At 44.4% G+C, this 8,920-nt stretch overlaps 1 pseudogene; it reads left to right on the top strand.

The window, feature by feature from the left end:
* The first annotated feature begins 7,881 nt into the window (after positions 1-7,881).
* On the top strand, positions 7,882-7,997 carry LOC118603348 (annotated as a pseudogene).
* The last annotated feature ends 923 nt before the right edge of the window (positions 7,998-8,920 follow it).

Genomic DNA, 8,920 nt, shown 5'->3' with positions numbered 1-8,920 from the left:
GATTCTCTCCAGACTCGACCCTTTCAGGCGCAGCAGCCTGCAGTGGGGTGGGTGACGGGAGGCTGGAAGACACACCATGTGATTCCTGGCATTCGGAGGCCGCGTCTTCCCACGGCCCTGCTCCCCCCGCGCTGACCGATCCTGGGTGTCCGGTGGCTTTATGACAACCTGGCACTGCTCGGGCAGCCACTCAGCCTGTCGACAGCCAGCAGCCGAGGGAGGAGGCCACCATCAGGACCTGACACTTAGCCAGATGCCCCTGGTGGTTGCCACGGGCAAAATTTCTGGTGAGAACAGGGCCAGAACAACCAAGCAGTTGTGTGGGTGGTGACTTGGGTGCTGCTCATTCTGGATTTGACCCATGAGAGCACGGGAGGTGGGTGGAATTTGCTGATGGACCCCTGTGCCAGGAGCCTTATTTTTTAGGAAGGAAGTTTCAGAACCAGACGGAGTGGGTTCAAAGGCTGGGTGACCTTGGAGATGCACTTAACCAGCCATTGAAAATGGACATGATACATTCTTCTAAGGGTTTTCTCTGGACTATGTACAATGACGTATTAAAGCACCGAGGAACGACGTATCTCTAATTCAAAAATCACAAGCTCTCATTCCCACGAGTGAGCCTGAGACTTCAGACAGGGCAGCTGCCCATCTCACTTACGCTCGTCAGAGCTTGGCGCTACACACGTGAAGCACACATATGGCAAAGTTACATTTAGCCAAAATCTGACTTTTCACAGTTTTTTTTTTAATTTGGAACTAGAGCATACAAACAGGAAATATGCATAAATGATCAATTTAACAATTAAACCAAACACGTATATTACCATCACCCATGTCAAGGAAAAAGAAAAAAAAAAGTATTTCTAGCACCTGGAAGCCTCGTGTGTCACGTCCTGATTAAACCATTTCCATTTTGCCTAGAACAATGAATCTGACTTTTATGATAATTATTTCCTGCCTTTCTTAATAATACTGCAAACTACAGATGCATCAAGGAACAAGATGGTTCCTAAGCATCATAAAATGCACCGTATGGTGCATATTATTTCATGCCTTTTTTTCTGTCATCGTGATGTTTGGAAGATGTCCCAATGCTTTTGCATGGAGCTGTGGTTCGTTCATTTTCATTGCCGTAGAATAGTCCCTTAATCAGAACTTATATTTGAAAGAGTTGACGTAATCTGTACGTGCTTGGCACCCCTCCAAAGGTGGAGTCTATTTCCCTCCCCTGAATCTGGGACAGTCTTTCTGACTTGACCTGATAGAATATGGAAGAAACGAAGTCATTAGACTTCTGAGTCCGGGCCGTCTTAGCAGAGAAGTACCCTTGCTTCTCTGAAGCCAGCATCGATTACAAACCCAATGCCCCTGAGCTCACCGTGCGGCCAGAAAGCCCAGGGGACCCATGAGAAAGGCCGTACGGGGAGACAGTGTGATGCCTCCGCTCCTGCAGCCCCCTCCTCCCCCCCAGCAGAAGCTCCGGTCGTGCAGTTTCCACATTGATCTTGGACACTCCTGCCCCGGCAGACACCACGTGGAACAGAAAAACCACACAGGAGCCCAGCCCGGCCTGAAGAAGAGTCAGAAAGAGTAAACTGTCCTTTTCAGCTGGCTCCTCCAGTTCGGGGTGGTTTGTAACGCAGCAATGGATAACTGAAAGAAAGTACAGTTGTCCCCGGAGATTGGTTCCAAGAACCCCGTGGATGCTCGAAGTCCCTTGTGTAAAGTGGCGTAGCGTTTGCACATCCTCTCATATGCTTTAAATCATCTATAGATTACTAATAATACCTAATGCCACCTAAATGCTATGCAAAGAGTTGTCACACTGCGTTGTTTAGCGAATAATGAAAAGGCAAAAGAAAGTCTGTCCATGTTCAAGACACACGCAACCATCATTGGCCTGACTACACGATAATCTTCAGCAACAACCCAGCTATTTTTAAAAAAAACAACAACAACAACAATATTTTGACCCACAGTTGGTTGAATTTGCAGATGCAAAACCCAAGGACATGGAGGGCCAATTGTATTCCTGAGGAGTCAGCCGGGCGGCATGTTTTTCTCTCGTCTTTGCAAGTTTTACGTCTTCGCACTTCGCGAGTGACATTATCTCCGTCTTCGTACATTTTTAAGTGTGTCTCGCGTCGCCTCATTTTTCACCGTCCTCTCATAGTCTCCCTTTAGCCATATCTTTGCGTTTGCGAAAACAATACCGGGGTTTAGGTCAATCGGTGCCGCCATGAAAGAAAAGGAAAGAAAAGAAAAGAAAGAAAAGCTGCCTTTAAATACAGAGATTTAAGGTTCCGTTTTATTAGCGTGTCTTTTCTTCCAAAGGATGAATCACGTAGAACGGCACCGGAAATGCCACCTAATCCTGTTCCCACGAAAGCATATATTTTTTTAGATAGATAAAAACATCAGTTGATTTGGGTAAACGGACATTGGTTTCGCTCTGAAAAGAGAGACACCATCAGGTTACACTGACAATACAGGGGGAAATAATAAATCACAGGTCTCTGGTGGCTGAAAGGGTTAACAGACTTCCTTCCAATTCACTGCCTTGGGGTGTGGGGGAATCAGAAATAGCAACAAGCCTTTCTGCATTTGCACAAATGTAATTGCTTCTAATGCTACTTAACTTTGAAGAAGCTTAGCATTTTCATTTCACTGGAGCTTTCAGGTTTGTTTCTCCTTTCAAAGGCCCTTGGATTGAACATTCTATAAAAGAATGAGTGTGGGGTGGGGTGGGGAGGTAGGAAAGGGGAAAGAGGCTAGGAAAACGAACCGCTTTTAAAAGTACAAATATGACAGAGTGCTAGGCGCATTCCCAGTACAATGGAGACAGGAAGTCGAAGGTCTCTGCAAAGAGGCAGCAGACAGCTGGTTGAAGTAAACAGAAATGGGGATGAATCTGACTCTGCCCACCTCCCAGCAATTGGCTTGGGGCAAATCACCTACATTTCCTGCACTTTTGGTTTCCTCATCTGTGAAATGAGGCTAAGGAAAATGTCACAGGACCTGAGCGAAGAACCAAAGCGATAATCTACCTGAGGGGCTTCGTCCAACACCTGGCAGAAAATAAGATTCCCAACACTTGTTACCTTCCTACTTAGTAGAGCTCACTTATAGGAGATGGTGTGGGAAAGGCTGACAGCTCGTTCAGAGGATATGGGTTTAGGGAAATCCATTTTGCGAAAGAAGCCAGGAAGGTCCCAGAGAGTTCCTGAAAACCCCTCGGTGGAGAAATGCTGCGTGTCTCTTGCATCCGTCATGATGCCTGGGGCCCTGGGCAGAATCAGATGTCACTGAGCAATCCTGGGAAAGGGTTTTGTTATTTTTGTGGTTCCTTTTGACTTCTACCAACTGAAGACGGAAGCCTAAGGGGGAAAGGGTGAGGTCTTAAAAGAAACTTCAATGAGAACATTTCAGCAATAAGCCGTTCATTTGGACAACAGACAAACCAATATTGATACCGCGTCTAGATTTTCGAACCATTCATTTAAAAATCCCCAAAACCTAGGGAAGAAAGAGACGCAGCTAATGTTGTCATTTTCATCCTAACGCTGACAGAGGAAGGAGAGTTTTTGAAGAAGGCGAGGTCGACTTAATCCTGAATTAGGGGTTTTGTATTCAACACCTCATTGAATCCCCATAAGGGTGAATTTCCCACCTTGTTGTATCAGAAACGGCAGCTATGAGAAGTAGAGCATACTGCACCAGATGGCTCATCTAGAAAAAGTCCAGAGCCAGGGTTCAAATCCAGATCTAACCCTGAAACCTGTGATTGTAACCAAAGTGCTCTCTCACCTCCACCAGGAAAGTCAACTGGATCCGACTTAGAAGTCTGGGATGAAGCGGGAAGCAAGTAGAGGGAAATACGACACCCATTCCCCGGGGTTTTATGCTGTGATCAGCATACAAAGCTACAGCCAAAGGAAGGGCTCCAAAGGGAGATCCGGTAAGAGGCAGAAAGACCGACATTATATAAGGAGCCAGGAAGGGTTCCTCCAGGTAAGGTCGAAACCAGAAAGCAAGTAGCAGCTTAGACGTAACAGAGCTTAAGGCGTTTGAGCTTAAGGCGTTTGAGGAAAATCGCTCTGGAGTCAAACCATAGGATACGAGAGGGGAACTTCATCCTCATTTTGTGCATTGGGAAAGCAAACATGACCACATAAAGGCCCTACGCAGGACCCATCGGCAATTGGGCAGTGGCTTCTGATGACTCCCGAACACCGAACTTGTCCTACTGAATTTCGCAACCCTGTTTGGAGGCAGGCGCCCAGGAAAGAAAGAGATGAGTGTAAGCCAGGACCATCCAAAGAGGGAATCAGAGATTTGGACGCTTTGTCTGATTCATATGGATCCTTAATACACATCGATGCCCGCTGAGCTTGCCTCTTTCGTATTCTGGGTTCTCTATCTCCGGCTTTCTCACGCTCCTCTGTACACTTTTGGGGAAGAACCTTCAGGTAAAAAAAAAAAATCATTATGTCTGAGACCATCAGAGTTGCTCACTTTGCTGCACAAATATTTATGCAAGCCTCCCCTCATTAAATCTCCCTAAAATTCCAAACTTTTGAGTTTTCAGACTAGTGTGAAATTATAGACCCAACACAATCTGATCCAATCAGCAACTTATCCAGACTTATCACCTTACCCGTCCTTTCACACTTTCCAATACATGCATTATTTTTCATTTCTGGAATTCCTGATGTCTTTCGATCATTCTAGACACTTATCCGAGTTGGTTTTTCATTAGAGAATTATGTACACATTTGCATCATCTCTGATACAGGTAGTAAGGGTCATTGGGATCACAATTTCCATCTTATTTCATCTCACCACTTTGCCCCTGGCACAGGCTGGGCACTGAGGAGGAGCATATATATTATTGAATATGTTGAAAATGGGGAAAGAAGTAATCGAAAGGTTTGTGGAATGCTAAAGTACTTGTCTTGGATTTAACACCAGAACGGGTTCAAAACGAGCACCAGGAGCTGACTGACAATTATGCCTCCTGAACGCGGTCTTTACACCTAGAGAGGTGTTTCGTCAACTCCCTTTCTCAGTCAGGTTACTTGAGTTGAAAAAAAAATGTTTGTCGACAGGCACTGTATGCCAGGCTTTGTGCTCGGTATTGCAGATGTAAAAGTGATCAAGACACAGTCTTTAACTCGAAGAATCTATAGCCCCGTGAGAGAGCTAAATGCATCAAAAAATATTAAAATAATACTGACTACTATTTATTAATCCCTTACTGTATCCGTGCGACTTCATAAGCATGTATTATCTCATTCTCAAAGCTTTGCGAGACTTTTGGACGCAGCCATGATGGAGTTGTTGGTCCTAGACTCCCCCTTTCATAAATAAATATATGAAGTAGCCGTTTTCAGACACGGGACAGCTGATAGTAAAGCGCTGTGATCTTTGAGAGAAAGGCGCACTCGGAACCAGCTCCACGTTCACCCCAGAGTTCCACTTGCAGCGCGGAGAAGTGGAGCCCCAAAAAGACAGCGGTGAACTTGCTGGCAGAGAACCAGACTGGAGTTTGGTGCTGTCGAGGCAGTTGGAATATGTGAAACAGGACAGTAGAGAAAAGAAGCTACGCGGACGAGAAACACCGGAAATTGGCATGGAGGTCCTCCGAGGCCTGGGCCAAACGCTGAATGGCATGTGTGCAAGGCAAGACTCCAACTTAATAGTGAATAGACATTGTAAGGGACAGGGAGTGGGTACTGTGAGTTACAAAGTGATTCTAGAGGTCACACAAGGTGAGGAGATGCTGAGGCTCTGGCCAGGAAACAGAAGAGAGTGTGTCGAATATCCTAAACATCCATTTGATACCCCCGGCAAGGTCATGCCTTAGGCAGAGAACTATTTTAGCCTTAGAGAGAGCGAGCTACCCTTTACCCACCCCCACACCCTCCCCCTAAAGAAGCCTAAACAAGTTACTAAGGTCAACCTGAACCTCCGGTAAATTAACTACTTGCCAAAACAAAGCTCAATTGTCTTTAAAAGAAGGTAAAATAATTCATATTTTCAACAATATAATCTCCACGGTTTTTGAAATATAATAAAAAAAAAACTAGTAGGTAGACAAAGGTCAGGAGGATGTAACCTATAACAAAAATGGAAAGCAGAACAGAAACATACTAAAAATATCCAGTTAGTATAAAAGAACGCAGGAAAGTGGGGGCGTGGGAGATGAAAACAGCCAGAATAAATAGGAAAAAAAAAAAAAAAAGACGGTAAACAATCCCAGCCACATGAATATTTACATGGAATATAAATGGACTAAATACTCAATAAGACAGATTGTTTGACTGGATAAAATCGCAAGCCCCAATGATATTGTGTTTACAAGAGATGTACCCTAAATGTGAAGAGACAGAGGGTTAAAAGCAAAGAAGATGGAAAAGAGGTACCCTGCCGGCACTAACCTTAGAAAGGAAGTTCCTGGGTTGGCTATATTAATGTCAGATGAGGTAGAATTCAAAGCAAGGACTATCGTTAGAGACAAAGAGGAACGCACTATAATGGTAAAGGGGTAAAACCTACTGCTCCATCAAGACAGCGTAACGATCTCGAATGTGTATTGTGGTAGAGTTTCTAAAGATGGGCATCGTCGATCTCTATCCTTCTCCTACATGCAAGTCACTCCGGGTGTCGAGACGGAGTCCGCGTTGCCTTCCCTTGAACTTGAGCTGTTCTGCGACATCCCTGGCCTGAGCGTCTTGGTTCCATTTCTTCCCGAGCAGCCCTTGCCACGGATTGAACTCCCGGATCGGCCCTCGTCCCCTCGCCGTTCCTGCAGCCTAAGCATGCCGGAGCCTCACTTCGGTTGCGTATCTCAGTTGCTTGACCATGGACCGGCTCCTACACGCTTCTGTCGCCGGGGCGATTCATTCTTTACATTAACTTATCTCCGTGGGGACCCATTTAGAATGGTTTCTGTGTTCCAGTGGGACACTAACTGATGCAGGGAGCTGACGAGGCTTGTTCTACCGATTTGCCGGGTGGGAGAGTGAGGCTCAGCATTGTTCTGGATGGTTCTTCTCAACTCCAGACAGATAACCCTTCCGCATCCATGAGAACTCACGGTCCAGCAAAATGTCGGCAGGCTTTGATCTGCCATTAAAAAAATGACTTTTACAAATGGAAAGGCTTTTCTGTCTGTATGATCTAAACAGAACAATCAATGTTTAAATAATAAGAGCCCTCATTTTGGGAAGTCTGTCCTCCTCTGGCGGCTTTCCTGGGCATGTCTGGGTCAAACTCAGCTGCCTTGGGTCTCGGTCTTCGCCACCCACCCCCACCTCCCAAACCTGAGGGAAAGTGCAAAAACGACGACATTATTTATAACAGCCAAGACATGAAAATGACCTAAGTGTCCTCAGTGGATGAATGGATAAAGAAAATGTGACATATATACATATATATAGGTCTATCTATCTATCTATCTATAGATAGATATAGATATATACACACACGCACATACACACACATATATATAGTATACATATTCTCTATGTATATATGTACATATAATGGAATATTATTCAGCCAGAAAAATAAAGAAACCCTGTCATTTGTGACGACATAGAAAAAACTTAAGGGAATTATGCGAAGTGAAATGAATCAAACAGAGAAAAACAAATACTGTGTGATATCATTTATATCTGGAATCTAAACAATCCTGACTTATAGAAGAAGAGATAGGGAGGCGGCAGGAATGGATGAAGGTGGTCACAGCGCACAAACATTCAGTCATCAGCTGAGTCAGTTCTCGGGATCTAGTGTAGAGCATGGGAACTGTAGTTAACGATGTGGTATTGTACACTTGAAATCCACTAAGAGTAGATCTTAAAACTTCTCCTTGTCTACGGCCATGCCACCCTGAACAAGCCCGAAGTCTGATCTCGGAAGCTAAGCAGGGTTGGGCCTGGTTAGTACTTGGATGGGAGACCACCTTGGAAGACCAGGTGCTGTAGGCATAAAAAAAAAAAAAAAGAGATTGTATGCTGACAAGGTCCTTACAATCTGCGAGGTCAACTGAGGGTCGCCTCGCCTAAAAAATAAAAATTAAAAAAAAAACTTCTCTTTGCAGAAAAGAAAGTATGAACCGTACGAGATGAGGGATGCATGTTCACTAGCCTTATTGGGGCAAGCACTTTGAATATCTATACATATCAAGCCATCACATTGTACACCTAATACTCACACAATGTGTGTGTTATGCCAATTGTATCCCAATAAAGCTGGAAAAAAATAAAGAGCTCAATTAAACAGAAAAAAAAAGAGATAGAAATGACGGTTTGGAGATATATGTATATGTGTATTCATAATATATGATGCCCATTTTAACAATATATCTGTTTGTACATTTCGCTTGCAAAATGCCCTTTTTACCAATCAAACAAGGCAACTTGCTCATTGAGCTGGCCTGGTTTTCGAGAGCACAGGGGATTTGTGAGCTGTCAGGAGCAGATGATCCTAGTAAACGTGGTAAGAAACACGCTTCCTTCTCCAGGTGAAAGCCTTGCTGTGAAAGAAGCTTTGAGCTGGGCTCCTTTCGGTTCGCAGTAGCTTCTTTCCTTCCTCCCAGCTCCACTGTCAACTCCCAGCTCTTGTTAAGCTCATTCTACACCCACTTCCATTACCAAAACTGATCCGATGGCCCATCTCTACGTCAAATGCATTTCTGCTGTACTGAATGCAGAGAGACGAAGGGAGAAGGTTGCATGCTTTAAGATCTATTTATTTCTTACGTTCGAAATTGCACTTTTCTGTTTTACGAATCTCTTTTCACACAATTTGGTAGAAAACATAGATTGAGATGTAAATCCCCCAAGTGCCACATGATCTATTACATCATCTTTCATACTCACAATAATCTTAGGGTACAGCCATTGCCCTC

Source organism: Rousettus aegyptiacus, unplaced genomic scaffold (assembly GCF_014176215.1).
Source record: "Rousettus aegyptiacus isolate mRouAeg1 unplaced genomic scaffold, mRouAeg1.p scaffold_m13_p_5, whole genome shotgun sequence".
NCBI lineage: Eukaryota > Metazoa > Chordata > Mammalia > Chiroptera > Pteropodidae > Rousettus > Rousettus aegyptiacus.
Note: the sequence above shows the minus strand (reverse complement) of the source record. Positions and strands in the feature narration are given on the sequence as shown.